General features: G+C 43.8%; 1 pseudogene; it reads left to right on the top strand.

The window, feature by feature from the left end:
• The first annotated feature begins 509 nt into the window (after window positions 1-509).
• On the top strand, window positions 510-627 carry LOC126212835 (5S ribosomal RNA; annotated as a pseudogene).
• Window positions 628-16,070: the final 15,443 nt, after the last annotated feature.

The following is a 16,070-nucleotide window of genomic DNA, read 5'->3' on the forward strand; positions in this document are numbered from 1 at the left end:
GATGACCATAGATGTTAAGTCCCATAGTGCTCAAAGCCATTTGAACCAAAATTTCTTGCAAAGGATAAAGTTTCAAATAATCCAAAACTATACTATTCGTAGTTTGACGCCTGCTGTTGCGCTCCATAACTTCAGATTTGGTACGCACGACGAATGTGTGTACGACTGAGTACCTTGCACCAAAACGTAGCGAATACAGATAAAGAAATACGCTTTTAAAAAAGGGAGACTATATAAATAAATTAAGAGGGGAGATAATATCTAGTCCCCTCTGATAGTCGTCGATCGTATCTAATGATGAGGAACGTTTCTTTTTTATTTTCATCGAACCTAGTCTTTCTTAATACTGAAGACCATCTCAGCAGTCAGAAACAAAACAAGGGTAAAAATAACCTTAATCCATAAAGTAGGGGCAGCTAAGGCGTGTGGAAAGTCATTTAATTCAAACTTCCGATTAAATAACATATACACCGGATGACTATAATTAAAGTGCAGCTACCTACAGAAGTGCCAACGGCCTTGCCGCAGTGCTAGCACCGGTTCCCGTCAGATCACCGAAGTTAAGCGCTGTCGGGCTGGACTAGCACTTGGATGGGTAACCATTCGGTCTGTCGAACGCTGTTGGCAAGCGGGGTGCACTCAGCCCGTGTGAGGCAAACTGGTGAGCTACTTGATTGAAAAGTAGCGGCTCCGGTGTCGGAAACTGACATACGGCAGGGAGAGCGGTGTGCTGACCACATGCCCCTCCATATCCGCATCCATTGACGCCAGTGGGCTGAGGATGACACGGCGGCCGGTGCGTAACGATGGGCCTTCCAAGGCCTGTTCGGACGGGGAGAGAGAGAGAGAGAGAGAGAGAGAGAGAGAGAGAGAGAGAGAGAGAGAGCGAGTTACCCACAGAAGTCCATTGTGGTCTGTAATTATCGTATGGCAGCGAAACTTAGTGCAAGTCTAACATTGTAAATGGAATGTAAAACGTACAGAAATACTTCCATATGCAGTGTTTTAGGAACGGGAAAAGTGTGCAGTGGCTCTTCGTGTACAAAACGTAGTTTAACAGTACCCCAAATTCGGTAGTTCTGCGTATTCACAGCGACCTATAGCATAAAATGTGCCTCGTTACTCCACAGATTGTTGCCCGGCCACATGTCATCAACTTCGGTCCGTGCCAGAAACCAGCAATTTCAGAACTTTGTTGTGGATCATGAGGTTTCAGCTACTGCACCGTCTGGATCTGGTACAGGTCACAGTGTAAAATAGACGACAAACATTTCCGTAATGTTGAACGTGAGACGGACAATTCTCGACATCCTGCACGAGCAATAGCACTACCTGGGGCATTTCTTGCATGGTTAGTTACAGCAGCATCAACCTCATCAATAACTCCCCCGTGATAGGACGCTTTCCTCTTCTACATGCCACACCAAGCTCACTCGATCCTCTCCTCACATCTTTCAGTGGCCAGCCGTTGTGGCCGAGTGGTTCTAGGCGCTTCAGTCCGGAGCCGCGCTGCTGCTACGGTCGCAGGTTCGAATCCTGCCTCGGGCATGGATGTGTGTGATGTCCTTAGGTTAGGTTTAAGTAGTTTTAAGTCTAGGGGACTGATGACCTCCGATGCTAAGTCCCTTAGTGCTTAAAGCCATTTGAACCATTTGATCTTTCAGTGGACGATACTCTCTCAGTGCAATTCTGAAATTGCCGCCGTTCACTTAAAAGTGTTTCAATAACGGCGCAGGGCATCTCTTCTCGACAGTCATACTATTCACTCACGTTATGGCTTGTTAAATATCTGCGTGGATGTCATATCGCCATGTCTACAGCGCCACATTTGCAACTGTTGGCCACAATTGGAACTGATTGTTTTTCCAGCGTAAATGGGTTCCGCATTGACGCATTAGCATGTCTACCAAGTTTCGCTGCCATACGATAATTACAGCTCACACTGGAGCTCCGTGAGTACCTGCACTTTAATTATAACCAGCCGGTACATAAGCTATATAAACTGCTTGTATTTATTTGCAACATTCATATCTGTTGGGCACTTAACTGTCCCAGCTAATTGATGGCTTCATTGGAAATGATATCGCTTGTCACGAACTGAGCTCAGTAGATGACTCTGCAAACAGAAGTTCGATTTGTATTGCTGCAGATAAGATTCAGTAATACGGGCTGATGAGGAGCTCGTTATGTTTCCAAAGTGGACGACAAGCCAAAGAACTTGATTCTAAATGAAAATACGCCTTGGGCAGCAGTGCGTAGACACTTATAAGATCGGAGAAAATATGTTTTCAACTTTTTCGACCTCGGGAAGATTTGGTTAAGACTTGGCAGGCTTATGATGAAGAATACGGCTGTCATACAATCAAATGCCGGATGACACCTTTGGAAAATCGCGCAACCGAATGCGTTTCCACTCTTTGTCCAATGTTTCGACCTCCACCTGTAATGGTACCGCTGTGGATGAGACCCCGACACCAGTCTTTCCCTCTTATTTGCCTTTTTCGCTTACGTCAAGCGCATACTGACTATGATTAGCCGAAAACAACGCCATACTCTTCCACAACAACAACAAAGAAATTACCACAACAAACTGACCTAAAAAAGGCAGTTAGAAAGTACGTGTTATGGTATACATTCTGTACAGTGAACAATTACTTTGATAATAGAAATAAACAACACCAAAATGCCTCTGACACTGCACAACTCAGTTTTACACTGTAATGATTTTTTTAAAATTTATTTTATGTTTTAAAGAAAATCTTACACCAAAGCTCAGCAGTGAGTAGTGGCATCTTATCTTCCCAATGAGCTCAAAATAGCGCACTTATGGGGCACGAAGAGTCTGTTTTTTAGAGAGGAAAATGGAAATTTACGATGCACACACGGAGCAAGCCATGTTTTTAATGCAATAAAAAATTAAAGTATTTTTATTTTATGTTTTAATTTTATCACCCTTCGGACACCACACATTCAGCTTGCTAAGATACCTGAGGTTTGACTACAAATTTCGTGTATTTTAACTGACACAAATAATATTTTCCAGAGCTACACGTCCAGCAGCGGTTCTTACGATACAGCCGATATATTTACATTTGTACTGCTACGCACGATACACAGAGTAATGGTCAATTTTAAACCTACGCCCATCCCCATGGCGACACTTGAACCCGAGACCTGCCCACTACGAGGCTTCGCCGCTGCCCTAAGGCTGCGGTTGCACTGGCACTGACAACGGTTGCCAGACGCCGGCGTCAGAGGTCACGGCATGACATCGGCAACGGGCTGGTCAAAGCGCGTCCGATCTCCTACGCCAGTTTTTGGCAGGATAACAACAACAACTGCATTGAAGATATTGGTATTAAAACAACTTCGGATAAATTCAACAAAACAGGCATACGTCAGCGTTATGGTTACGTGTGAAAGAGGAACAAAGTTTAGAATAAAATACTCTGAACACTTAAATGATTGAAAAGTGGAAACACGTTCTCAACATTTACAAACCACCCCACACAAAATAATCGCGAGGCTACTGTCTCAGAAATGTTGCGACAGATTTCTAGGGGACATGGGACACCTTATAAGGTTCGAAAATTGCATAGCAACCCATGGCCGCAAACGTCGTCATACGCCTCTAGGTATCGATGGATTGGGCGTGGTGGACTAGTTCCCTGGCCTCCTTCGCCCACAGGATTTATCGAGCCTTGGTTGATTTGTTTCTGTGGGCAGTTATGAAATCTTTCTTGTATCGTTATCCTGTGCATTCTGAAATGGATCTCATCGAGGTATCGTTTGTCCAGCTGCTTTGATCGAAGAAACTCCCGGTGTGTTCGTGAGTGTCCGGCAGTCAGTGCTCCGCCGTGTCAGGCATGTGTTGCGTCTGATAGTACAGACTTCGAGCATCTGTTGTAACATTGGAGCAGTATGTATGTCGTACACCATGTGTACTCATTAAGTCCAATAAACGTTTCAAATGAAACACTCTCTTGCTTCCTTTCCTGTCTTCGATATCTGCCACCACTTACCCTCTCCTAGAAGTTTGTCACAATATTCCTGGGACACTTTGTAGAGACACCAATAAACAGTAATAACACTTCATAGATAGTTAATGCCCATCTACCATAGTCCGAAAAGAGCCACTACTCTATCTTTAAGAATCAAAATTGACATATGGCCCCTTTCTAATTTGAATATGCAATTTTTTGAGATTATAATTTAGGTCTAAATTTTGCGACATAGATTTTTCTATATTGCAGATGACGTGCTGTATTAAATAGAGAAAAGAGGCTGAAACAAATAGACAAAAAGAGAACATGCATACCATATAAGAAAATAACATTCAATTAATTATTATGAAATTGTTGGCTTCTTGAAACCTGTGGTTTCTCATAAAGTAGCGATCTGGGACCCTAGATTCCGAGGCATATTCTTGTTATGATATTTCTCTTCCTCCGGATGCCACATACTCCTCCTTTCTTGCACTAAGCTTACAAGTTTCTCCAATCCATGTTCTGCGTGTGGGAACCTCACCCGATTCGACCGATAAAAACAAACTGATTTGGATTCCGAAAACCGTCGACCGAAGTCTGTACGTTCGGGTATTGAGTTCTTTTGTAGTGACAAGGAGAACATGCCAAGTGCCATAACGCCACTTACCAGAAACTTCTCCAAGTGGAAGTGGAACCAAAATATGCGAACACGTGTCTTAGCTTATCCGTAGATACTCGATCGTTTCTGAGAAAACGACCGTCAATGTTTTCGACGCAATTTAGATGGCTTTTAGCGAGCGATAAGCTCTGCCCAAATGGTGGCTTATTGGCTAGCATCGTGGTTTCCCAATTTTGTATTCCTGTTCGAAATTCGATTGTTGTTTTTTTATTTTATTTTTTCATTTATCTACACATGTCTATAGAAGGTTACTACACGAATGTTTCTTATCGAGTTAAGGGGTAAAGTGGCGTATTAGTTGTAAAATTACAACTGAGTTTCATACATTTATTATATACTAGAGCGTATGGCATTTTCAGGGACTATAATTTTTTTTTAAATTCTCATATTCTTCTACTTTACACTTACATCCATTCTTGATTCTTATATTTTATTGTTCTCTTTATTCTTCAGGAAGATTTCAAGTATTCCCCTGGATGATACCGATCGTAGAAACATTCGAAACAGAAATCTGGAACACAACGAACATCGCGCGAAGGCAGGTTTACCACATCGACGTTTCTTCGTTTGAATTTCACTCGGGAACGAAACGTCGTTAACACTGCTGAAGATTTCACGCGTTGGCAATAATTTCGCGACAAGCCAGGCGTAACGGATCACATTTCCGGAAACTGACATCTGCATTAGACTGTGAATCGAGATACTCTACGGGAATTTCGCCGAAAAGAATTTCAAATGATTTTTCTATTCATTTTTTGTTTTATTTTTTAAGTTCATTCACCAGACGTACAATTAGTAGACGAAAATTGACAAAATTATTTCAGAATACATTGAAATTATTCCAATATACACTGGAAAACATTGGTGTAGTAACCTTCTACGGACATGGATAGATAAATAAAAAATAAAGTAATCGGGTTTCGAACACAGGGCGCAAAAGCGTGAAGCCGCGACCTTAGCCACCTTGCCACCGTTTCTGCTGGACTCTTTACCCATTAAAAGGCACATAAAGTGTCTCGAAAACTTTGACACACAGGTTTCTCAGAAACTATCGAATATCTACGTAAGCCGATGCATGTGTTCGCCTATTTGGACCCCTCTATCACCTTGCCGTGTTCTCCCCTTGTCATAGAAGAACACGTACTGGCATACTGCTTTCAGAGGGTCGACGGTATTTGGACGACGTCGGTCGTCGGTGGAACCCCGATGTCAGTACCAATGTGACGGCGGCCTTAGACCGCTACATGCCAGATGTTACGCCAGCAGCCTGTAGTTTGTTTGTTGACGGAGGTCACGTGGCTCGGATCTCGGCTACTGCTGCCGACGGCGGCGGCACAGAACCGCGCTGGCTTTTTTGAGTCAACGTACCTTCCTCCTCAGGAGACACGGCCTCTGCTTTCTTGATCTCCATTCCGAAACGGCATTAGTTCCGGCTGCTGGAGGCACGCCGGGCCGCAGAACGGCCACGAAGCGGCAGGCAGTCCTCTCACAGCGCGCGGCTCTGCCTGCTGGGCACCGCCACCGCGGCCACGTGTGTTGTCTTCGCAGAACTGACTGCCACGCTGTCTCGGTTTCGCAACAGCTGTACGGTTACGCTTATCGGTTTCCGCTATCACTTTGGGTGATTAAAAACGGTGGACTTTGGAGCACTGCATCTCCGCTGTTTACTCCTGAGACCACGGGCAGCTTCTTCAAAAATGGTTCAAATGGCTCTGAGCACTATGGGACTCAACTGCTGTGGTCATCAGTCCCCTAGAACTTAGAACTACTTAAACCTAACTAACCTAAGGACATCACACACATCCATGCCCGAGGCAGGATTCGAACCTGCGACCGCAGCAGTCGCACGGTTCCGGACTGCGCGCCTAGAACCGCGAGACCACCGCGGCCGGCGGGCAGCTTCTTCATCTGTTTTTATCTCGCGAGCGTTGCAATCTGGCACCGTCTCTTCAGATTGCGAATCACAGCTGCAGTTGAAAATGGAAGGCTGATATTGGTCAAGTACCTAATTAGCGCATTTCTGCAGCGCTTTCCAGTGATCGTGCTGAATTCTTCACTGTGCCTGAAGTAATATTCATCAGAAGAAACAAGAGCGAGCTCTGGCAAATACAATGATGATGAAGTCCCATACTCCTTGACAGAGCGGAGGGGACGATGCGGGAGACCCGCACCGCTGTGCTACGCAAGGTCCTAGAGGAGGTGGTTTGCCGTTGCCTTCCTCCGACCGTAGTGAATGATAGTGACCGGGATGAATGATGATGATGATGATGATGATGATGAGGAGGAGGAGGAAGACGACACAACAACACCTAGTCATCTCCAGGCAGGTGAAAATCTCTGACCCCGCCGGGAATCGAACCCGGGACCCCGTGTTCGAGAAGAGAGAACGCTACCACGAGAACACGAGCTGCGGACTCTTGCAAATACAAAGGACAGTAGAAAAATTTCGAAATGTAAGAGACTATGTGGACAAATCACAACAAGGGATGCTCACTCATTCGCTAAAGCCAGAACGCTGGTCGTTGTGGCCGAGAGATTCTAGGCGCTTCAGTTCGAATCCTGCCTCGGGAATGGATGTGTGAGATGTCCTTAAGTTAGTTAGGTTTAAGTAGCTCTAAATTCTAGGGGACTGATGACTTCAGATGATAAATCCTATAGTGCTCAGAGCCATGTGAACCACTTTTGAAGCCAGAACTCGGCACTTTGTTGTTGATCACTTAACATTCAGAAATGTCGCATCTAAAGGGAGAGGACGATCAAACAGCGCCCCGTCACCTATTTTTTACCTAATGAGCTAGCACGGGGTCAGTCTGCAATATGCCAGCTACTGAAGTAACTTATTTTTATCTTTGTCGAGGCTGGACTGTACACGAACGCACCTTATAAAAGTAAAAATCATTTGTAGTCAGGTGGTTCGTGTGAAAAGATTTCCGAGTTCATTGTGGCCGAACAGCGGGCATTAAAAGACTTTGAAAGCGGAATGGTAGTTGGAGCTAGGCTCATGGGACATTCCATTTCGGAAATCATTAGGTAATTCATTATTGAGAGATTCACAGTGTCAAGAATGTGCTGAAAACGGCAAATTTCAGGCATTACGTCTCACCATGGACAACGCAGTGACCGACAGCCATCATTTAACGACAGAGAGCAGCGGCGTCTGCGTAGGGTTGTCAGTGCTAACAGACAAGCGACACTGCGTGAAATAACCGCAGAAATCAGTGTAGGACATAGGACGAACGTATCCGTTAGGACAGTGCGACGAAATTTGGTGTTAATGTGCTATGGCAGCAGACGAGTGACGCGAGTGCCTTCGCTTACAGCACGACATCGCCCGGAGCGCCTCTCCTGGGCTCGTGACCATACCAGTTGGTGCCTGGAAAACGTGGCCTTGTCACATGAGTCACGATTTCAGATGGTAGGTTTCGAGTGTGGCGCGGACCCCATGACGCGATGGACCCAAGTTGTCCACATGCCACTGTGCAACCTGGAGGTGACTCCATTATGGGCTGTGTTTACATGGACTGGACTGGGTCCTCTGGTCCAACTGAACGGATCATTGACTGGAGATGAATATGTTCGGCTACTTGGAGACCACTTGCATCGATTCATGAACTTCATGTTCCCAAACAACGACGCCGTGTCACCGGGCCACAATTATTCATGACTGGTTTGAAAATTATGGACAATTCGAGCGAATGATCTGGCCACCCATACCGCTCGACATGAATTCCGTCGAAAATTTGTGGGACGTAACCGAGGGTTCAGTTCGCACACAACATCCTGCACCTGCAAAACACTCGCAATTATGGACGGGTATAGAGGCATCATGGCTCAGTATTTCTGCGGGGGACTTCCAACGACTTGTCGAGTCCAGGCCACGTTGATTGCAGCACTACACCAGGCAAAAGGTGGTCAGACATGATATTAGCAGGTACCACACGACTCATTGTATGTCGGTGCGTGCGAAACAGCGTGCTGTTATCGAGTTTCGAGTTCTAAGAGTTCGTCCACACATAGAGCACCCTTTCCTTCAACATAACACTGCCAGACCATACATGAGCGCTGCGACATCTTTAACAATCCCACACCTTGGGTTCACTGTCGTGAATAATTCTTCGTATAGTCCCGACTTGGCTACATACGATTTTCACCTGCTTCCAAAACTTAAAAGAACGAGGATTTCACTTTCATTGTGACCATGCGGTGGGCTTAGAGATGAGGTTGTGGCTCTGTCACCAAACTCAAACATTCCGCAGTGACCGTATCAGCAAAATAGTCACTCGTTGGGAGAAATGTGTTTCTCGCCAAGCTGACTACGTCGAGAAATAAATATGTATACATGAAGGGTGAAGATGTACAATGCTGATAACGTTTGTTTTATTTACATAGCTTTAAGAATTTTCACCTAAAAAATTCGAAGGCATTACTTTCCAGTACCCTCTCGTACTGAGTAAACTGTTCTAAATTCCTCATACATAATATGTTCTTGGTATTACTTACACTTCCCTTTTTCCACATAACACTGTTTGGGTTATTATTAAGAAGGTTTTTGCAGAAGATGGACTACTAACATTTTTCAGAATCGTTTTGCTAATGCAGAATTGTAAAAAGGCAAACCCAGTGTAAATTTGTCGTATCTGCTGGAATGACCAAGAAATATTGTCGATTTAAAATAATCATTGTCAGTAAACTTCGTTCAAGTTCGAGTCGAAACTAGATACTCGTGGTTGAAAACCAGCGTCAGAGTGCCTACAGTTCTCTTAGTTTGCATAATATGCTGCTATAGGTATCCTGAATAGCTGAATGGTCTGACATAGAATAGCTGATTGCTATGAGGAAGAGATCCAAACGCATGGACACGATGACGTGTATTAGTGCAGGTACGCCCATAACTCCGTGACTGAGAGCGTCGACTGCGACTTCATCACTGCAATGTTTCGGCAGTAAGACGATGTCGATCTGTGTCCAGGATAGCGGTTAGTTTCTCATTTTGAATGTTGAAACGCTCCTTCCGTCCACGTCTCGGAGCTTCTGTGACGTCACGCGCGAAAACAGTCGCGGCTGCGGTGAGAATCCACGAAGTCTTAGCGATGTGCAGTGATCCAGATACAAATAACGAGAAGCATTCTTCCGTAGATTTAATGGGGAAACGTTTATTGGCAGACACGGATTAACTGTTTACTCGGCTACACCGTCAAGCCACCTTAAATAAGAGACGCCACCTTCGCTTCGAGCCGCAAGACGGGGTTGAACTGTTCACTACTCTAGTCAGTAATTAAAAGCCCTGTAGCAATCCTAACTACTGTCCGAAAGATTCCGAGGGCCGACCACTGGACTGGAATATACACAGCGCTGATGCACTGACTCCTAGCAACTTCCGTCGATAACTACTACAACGGAAACAGAAGTACAGCTCCAACTGAGTCGGGAAAAGATCACACGAAAACACAACACCCAGATTTACACGGAAACAAACAAGACGTATAGGTTTCAAAATATTTGATCAGGTGAACATCGAAAAGAATAAAAAATCAACTTCAGTTACCAGAAATTCTCTTAATTTACTGCACGATCGGTTTCGAAGCATAGAGTTTAATCTTCAGGTGTCATCAAATAATTTTGGGAACCTGAATGTGTCCTGCTACCGTGGTCTAGGAGTAGCGTCTTAGCTTGGTAATCAAAACATTCTCGGTCCCGGCTTTGAAATTCGCCACAGCTTACATTTTCAGTAATAATCACCATTGGCGGCCGAAAGCTTTCAGCATAAGAAGTCAAGCTCATTCTGCCAACGGACTCGTCAAAGAGGTCGGAGGAGCGGACAAAGGTTTAGTGGACACTCTCGTCCTTAGTGTGGGAAACTGCCCCTAAAGGTGGAAAAATCAGCGATGATCAACGGCATGAGGGTGCAGAAGGCAATGGAAACCACTGCATTAAAGACACATGACGTGTATCCACAGGATATAGCGTCTGTAATTGAAAAACTGTCGTGATGATCTCTTCATTGGCAAAAGATTCGAAATAGCCCCCCATTCGGATCTCAGGGAGGGGACTGCCAAGGGGAAGGTGACCATGAGAAAAAGACTGAATAACCAACGAAAGAATAACGTTCTACGAGTCGGTGCGTGGAATGTCAGAACCATGAACGTGGTAGGGAAGCTAGAAGATCAAGAAAAGGGAAATGCAAAGGCTCAATCTCATACAGTTGCGGTCAGTGAAGTGAAATGGAAAGAAGACAAAGATCTCTGTTCAGGTGAGCATATGGTAATATCAACAACAACAGAAAATGGTGTAACGGGAGTAGGATTAGTTATGAATAGGAAAGTAGGGCAGAGAGTGTGTTACTGTGAATAGTTAGGCGATACCGTTGCTCTTATCAGAATCGACAGCAAACCAACACCGACAACTATAGTTCAGGTATACATGCCAACGTCGCAAGCTGAAGATGAAGAGATAGAGAAAGTATATGAGGTTATTGTAAGAGTAATACAGTACATAAAGGGAAATTAAAGTCTAATGGTCATGGTGAGCTGGAAAGCAGTTGTATAGGAAGGAGCAAAGGAAGTGGGATACAGAAGTACTAAGGAATGACGAAATACGCTTGAAGTTCTCTAAGGCTACAGATAGAGCAGTAAGGAATACTCTGTAGGCAGTACACTGAAGAGAAATGGACATCTCTAAAAAGGGCAATCAGAAAAGTTGGAGACAAAAACATAGGTACGAAAAAGGTAACTGTTAAGAAACCATGGGTAACAGAAGAAATATTTCAGTTGATCGATGAAAGAATGAAGTACAAAAGTCTTCAGGGGTAATTCCGGATACAGAAATACAAGTCACTGAGGAATTAAATAAACAGGAAATGTAGGGAAGATACGACGAATGGCTGCATGAAAAATGTTAAGACATCGAAAAAGAAATGATTGTTGGAAGGACTGACTCAACATACAGGGAAGTCAAAACAACCTTCGCTGAAATTAAAAGTGTGTTAACATCAAGGGTGCAACGGGAATTCCACCGTTAAATGAGGGGAGAAGATATGTCTGAGGTGATAGAAGAAGAAACAGGAGTCGATATAGGAGAGATGGGGGATCCAGTATTAGAATCAGAATTTAAAATAGCTTTGGACGACTTAAGAGCAAATAAGGCAGAAGCGATAGACAACATTCCATCAGAATTTCTAAACTTATTGGGGAAGTGGCAAGAAAAGGACTCAGAAGGGATGGACAACATTCCATGAGCATTTCTAAAATCATTGGGGGAAGTGGCAACAAAACGACTATTCACGTTGGTGTGTAGAATGCATGAGTCTGGCGACTCCATCTGATTTTCGGAAAAATGTCATCCACACAATTTCGAAGACTGCAAGATCTGACAACTGCGAGAATTATAGCACAATCAGCTTAAAAGCTCATTTATCCAAGTTGCTGACAAGAATAACATACAGAAGAATGGAAAATAAAATTGGGGATGTGTTAGATGACGATCAGTTTGGCTTTAGGAAAGATAAAGGCACCAGAGAACGGTTCTAACGTCGCGGTTGATAATGGAGGAAAGACTAAAGAAAAATCAAGACACGTCCATAAGATTTGTCGACCTGAAAAATGGTGCAAGATGTTCGAAATTCTGAGAAAAATAGGGGTAAACTATAGGAAGAGACGGATAATATACCGTATGTACAAGAGATAAGAGGTAATAATAAGACTGGACGACCATGAACGAAGTGCTCCGATTAAAAAGGGTGTAAGATAGGGATGCAGTCTTTCACACCTGCTGTTCAGCCTATATATCGAAGAAGCAATGATGGAAATAAAAGAAAGGTTCAGGAGTAGGATCGAAATTCAAGGTGAAAGAATATCAATGATACGATTTGCTAATGACATTTCTATGCTGAGTGAAAGTGAAGAAGAATTACAGAATCTGTTGAATGGAATGAACAGTCTAATGGGTGCAGAATATGGATTCAGAGTAAATGGAAGAAACACGGAAGTAATGAGAAGTAGCAGAAATGAGAACAGCGAGAAAATTTACATCAGGCTTGATGGACACGATGTAGATGAAGTTCAGGAATTCTTCTATCTAGACAGCAAAATGACGAATGACGTACAGAACAAGGACATCAAAAGCAGACAAGCACTGGCCAAAAGGACATACCTGGCCAAGAGCAGTCTGCTAGAATCAAACATAGGCCTTAATTTGAGGAAGATTCTGGGAATGTACGTTTGTAGTACAGAATTGTATGGTAGTGAAACATGGACTATGGGAAAACCGGAACAGAAGAGAATCCAAGCGTTTGAGATGTTGTGCTACAGATGAATGTTGAAAATTAGTGGACTGATATGGTTCAAATGGCTCTGAGCACTATGCGACTTAACTTCTGAGGTCATCAGTCGCCTAGAACTTAGAACTAATTAAACCTAACTAACCTAAGGACATCACACACATCCATGTCCGAGGCAGGATTCGAACCTGCGACCGTAGCGGTCGCTCGGTTCCAGACTGTAGCGCCTAGAACCGCACGGACACTTCGGCCGGCGACTGATAACGTAAGTAATGAGGAGGTTCTGCGCAGAATCGGAGAGGAAAGAAAAAATTGGAAAACACTGACAAAAAGAAGGGACAGGATGATAGGACACCTATTATGACATTAGGGAATGACTTCCATGGTAGTAGAGCAGGGCCGGCCAGAAATTCTGCACGCGTGCGGTGCTCCTGCACATGTGCAACTTCCGGGTCACAGCGTGCACGCCGCAGCCGTCAGCGTTCATGTAGAGCATGTTTCTACGCACAGATGTCGCTTTATCCACTTGCTGAGGTACTCTGTACCGGCGAATTCTAGTGCTCTTTCCACAGCTTGCAAGCCAACCATGGGAAGGTATTTCGCGTATTAAACATGATTTCAAATAACATTAAACCAATGCAAGGTTTCCTACAACTAATTCTCGGTGCCCTCAGTTACACCCACATAATTTCTGTCTCACTGACCTCGTAACAGAATGACAACCGCAGACCTCTCGATGATGACCTGTACCATTATTGCTATATCTTTCATCAGTTCCGTCTGAAATCTGCATAATAACCGACAATTGGTTGAATGTTACGTTTTATCGACTTCATCTGTGCGTAGCCCTTCACACATTAAAAAAAAAAGACCCTAAATGTAAGTATAAAAATGGTTCAAATGGCTCTGAGCACCATGGGACTCAACTGCTGAGGTCATTAGTCCCCTAGAACTTAGAACTAGTTAAACCTAACTAACCTAAGGACATCACAAACATCCATGCCCGAGGCAGGATTCGAACCTGCGACCGTAGCGGTCTTGCGGTTCCAGACTGCAGCGCCTTTAACCGCACGGCCACTTCGGCCGGCAATGTAAGTATACAATAATTGGTTTAATAACCAATTTTCCTGATAATAATGTAACATGGAGCAGAATGATGCAATAATGCACAGTTAGTAAACAATAATTTTTAATTATGAAAGGAATAAATCCAAATACGTTTATCAATGGTCATGAGAAATGATATAGTTAATATCGGGCACAAAAGCACGGCTCATTGACAAACGCAAGCAGTTGCGGGAGATTTTCATCACTGATGCTTGATCGAAACGACTGAGAACATAGATTTTTCGTTCTTTGCTTTTTCACAGTACACGGCATTTCTCAGTACTTCTCTGTTAAGGTTACGGTCACCAGGGGTAAACGAGACTGGATATGTTGCGTTCTTGCTTGTACCACAGGGAAGTGGAGCCGCCGCCGTTCATTTAGGACACATGTCTAACAACAGATGTCGCTGTCGCACACGTGCGCACATGTGCAGCACTTCCGCACGTCTGCACACTGTGCAGCGTTTGGCCGGCCCTGTAGTAGAGGAACCTGTAGAGGGCCAAAACTGTAGAGGAAGACAGAGACTGGAATACATCCAGCAAATAATTCAGGACGTAGGTTGCAAATGCTACTCTGAGATGAAGAGGTTGGCACAGGAAAAGAATTCTTGGCGGGTTGCATCAAACCAGTCAGAAGACTGATGACTGAAAAACGCGTGGGAGAGCGGGATGCGCAACCACAGCGCCCGCGTATCCAGGGAGTCTAGCAGTACGTACTGTATTGATGTACCACATCGGCTTGTTAGTAATGCGGCGAAAGTACGCACATTACAAGGGATTTTAAGTTTCACTTCATTGGTTTTACATAGCTGGTGTCTACCGGATCTTATAATATATCCCGCGGGATGTTATCCAGCCTGGTTCATTCAGCAGTCATGCTTTGTATACTTTGAAAACCGTCTTTTGGGTGTACTCAATTTTATTACGACAGCCCACCACTGTGCTTTGATTTTTAACTTGGATAGCTTCCCGACAGCTGGGACTCCGCAATCGTCCATCTACGATACGGAAATACAACTGTTATAAACCTGTGGATATGTCTGTATTGTCGTGAAACCGGTAGTTACGAATAAAGCACCTTCATACAACTACGCGGCTTTAGTTGTTGTAATTTTTATGTTGATTGAATGATTATTGAGTGTTGAATATCGTTATTGTTACTCCCTTCTTTTTGTTGTGCTATGCCACACATTTCTTTTCTCCCAGTTCTATTCAGTACCTGCTCATTAGTTATGTGATCTACTCATCTAATCTTCAGCATTCTTCTGTAGCGCCACATTTCAAAAGCTTCTATTCTCTCCTTGTCTGAATTCCTTATCGTTCACACGCTAACAAGGCTCCTTTGCTGACAAGAATTTCCAGAAAACACTTCGTAAAACTATGATTTGTGGTATATGTTAACAAATTTCCGTGTTTCAGAAATACCTTTCGTGCTATAGACTGTCTCTGTTTTGTATCCTCTCTATTTAGACCATCATAGTTTAGTTTGATACCAAAATAGCAGCGTGATGACTGGGTGTTGTGTGATGTCCTTAGGTTAGTTAGGTTTAAGTAGTTCTAAGTTCTAGGGGACTGATGACCATAGATGTTAAGTCCCATAGTGCTCAGAGCCATTTGAACCATTTTTTGAACCAAAATAGCAGAACTGATCTAGTACCATTAGCACTTCATTTCCTAATCTAATTCCTTCAGCATAACCTAATTCGATTTGATTACATTCCATCACTCTTGTTTGGTTGATGCTCATCTTATAACTTCAGTACACTCCGGTTCACTCATCGTCAAGTGAGAGAATTACAATGTCATATGGAAATCTCAAAGTTTTGTTTCTTCTCCGTGATCTACAACTGCCTCTCTAAGTTACTCCTCGGTTTCCTTTACTGCACGTTCTAAGTACAGACTGAATAACATCGGTGATAGTCTACAACTCTGTTTCATTCTATTCTCAATCACTGCTTCCTTTTCAGGTCCTTCGACTCTTTGTAATTGCAGTCTGATTTCTGCACAAAAGGTAAATAACCTTT

The sequence above is a fragment of the Schistocerca nitens genome, chromosome 1 (genome assembly GCF_023898315.1).
Source record: "Schistocerca nitens isolate TAMUIC-IGC-003100 chromosome 1, iqSchNite1.1, whole genome shotgun sequence".
Classification (NCBI taxonomy): Eukaryota; Metazoa; Arthropoda; class Insecta; order Orthoptera; family Acrididae; genus Schistocerca; species Schistocerca nitens.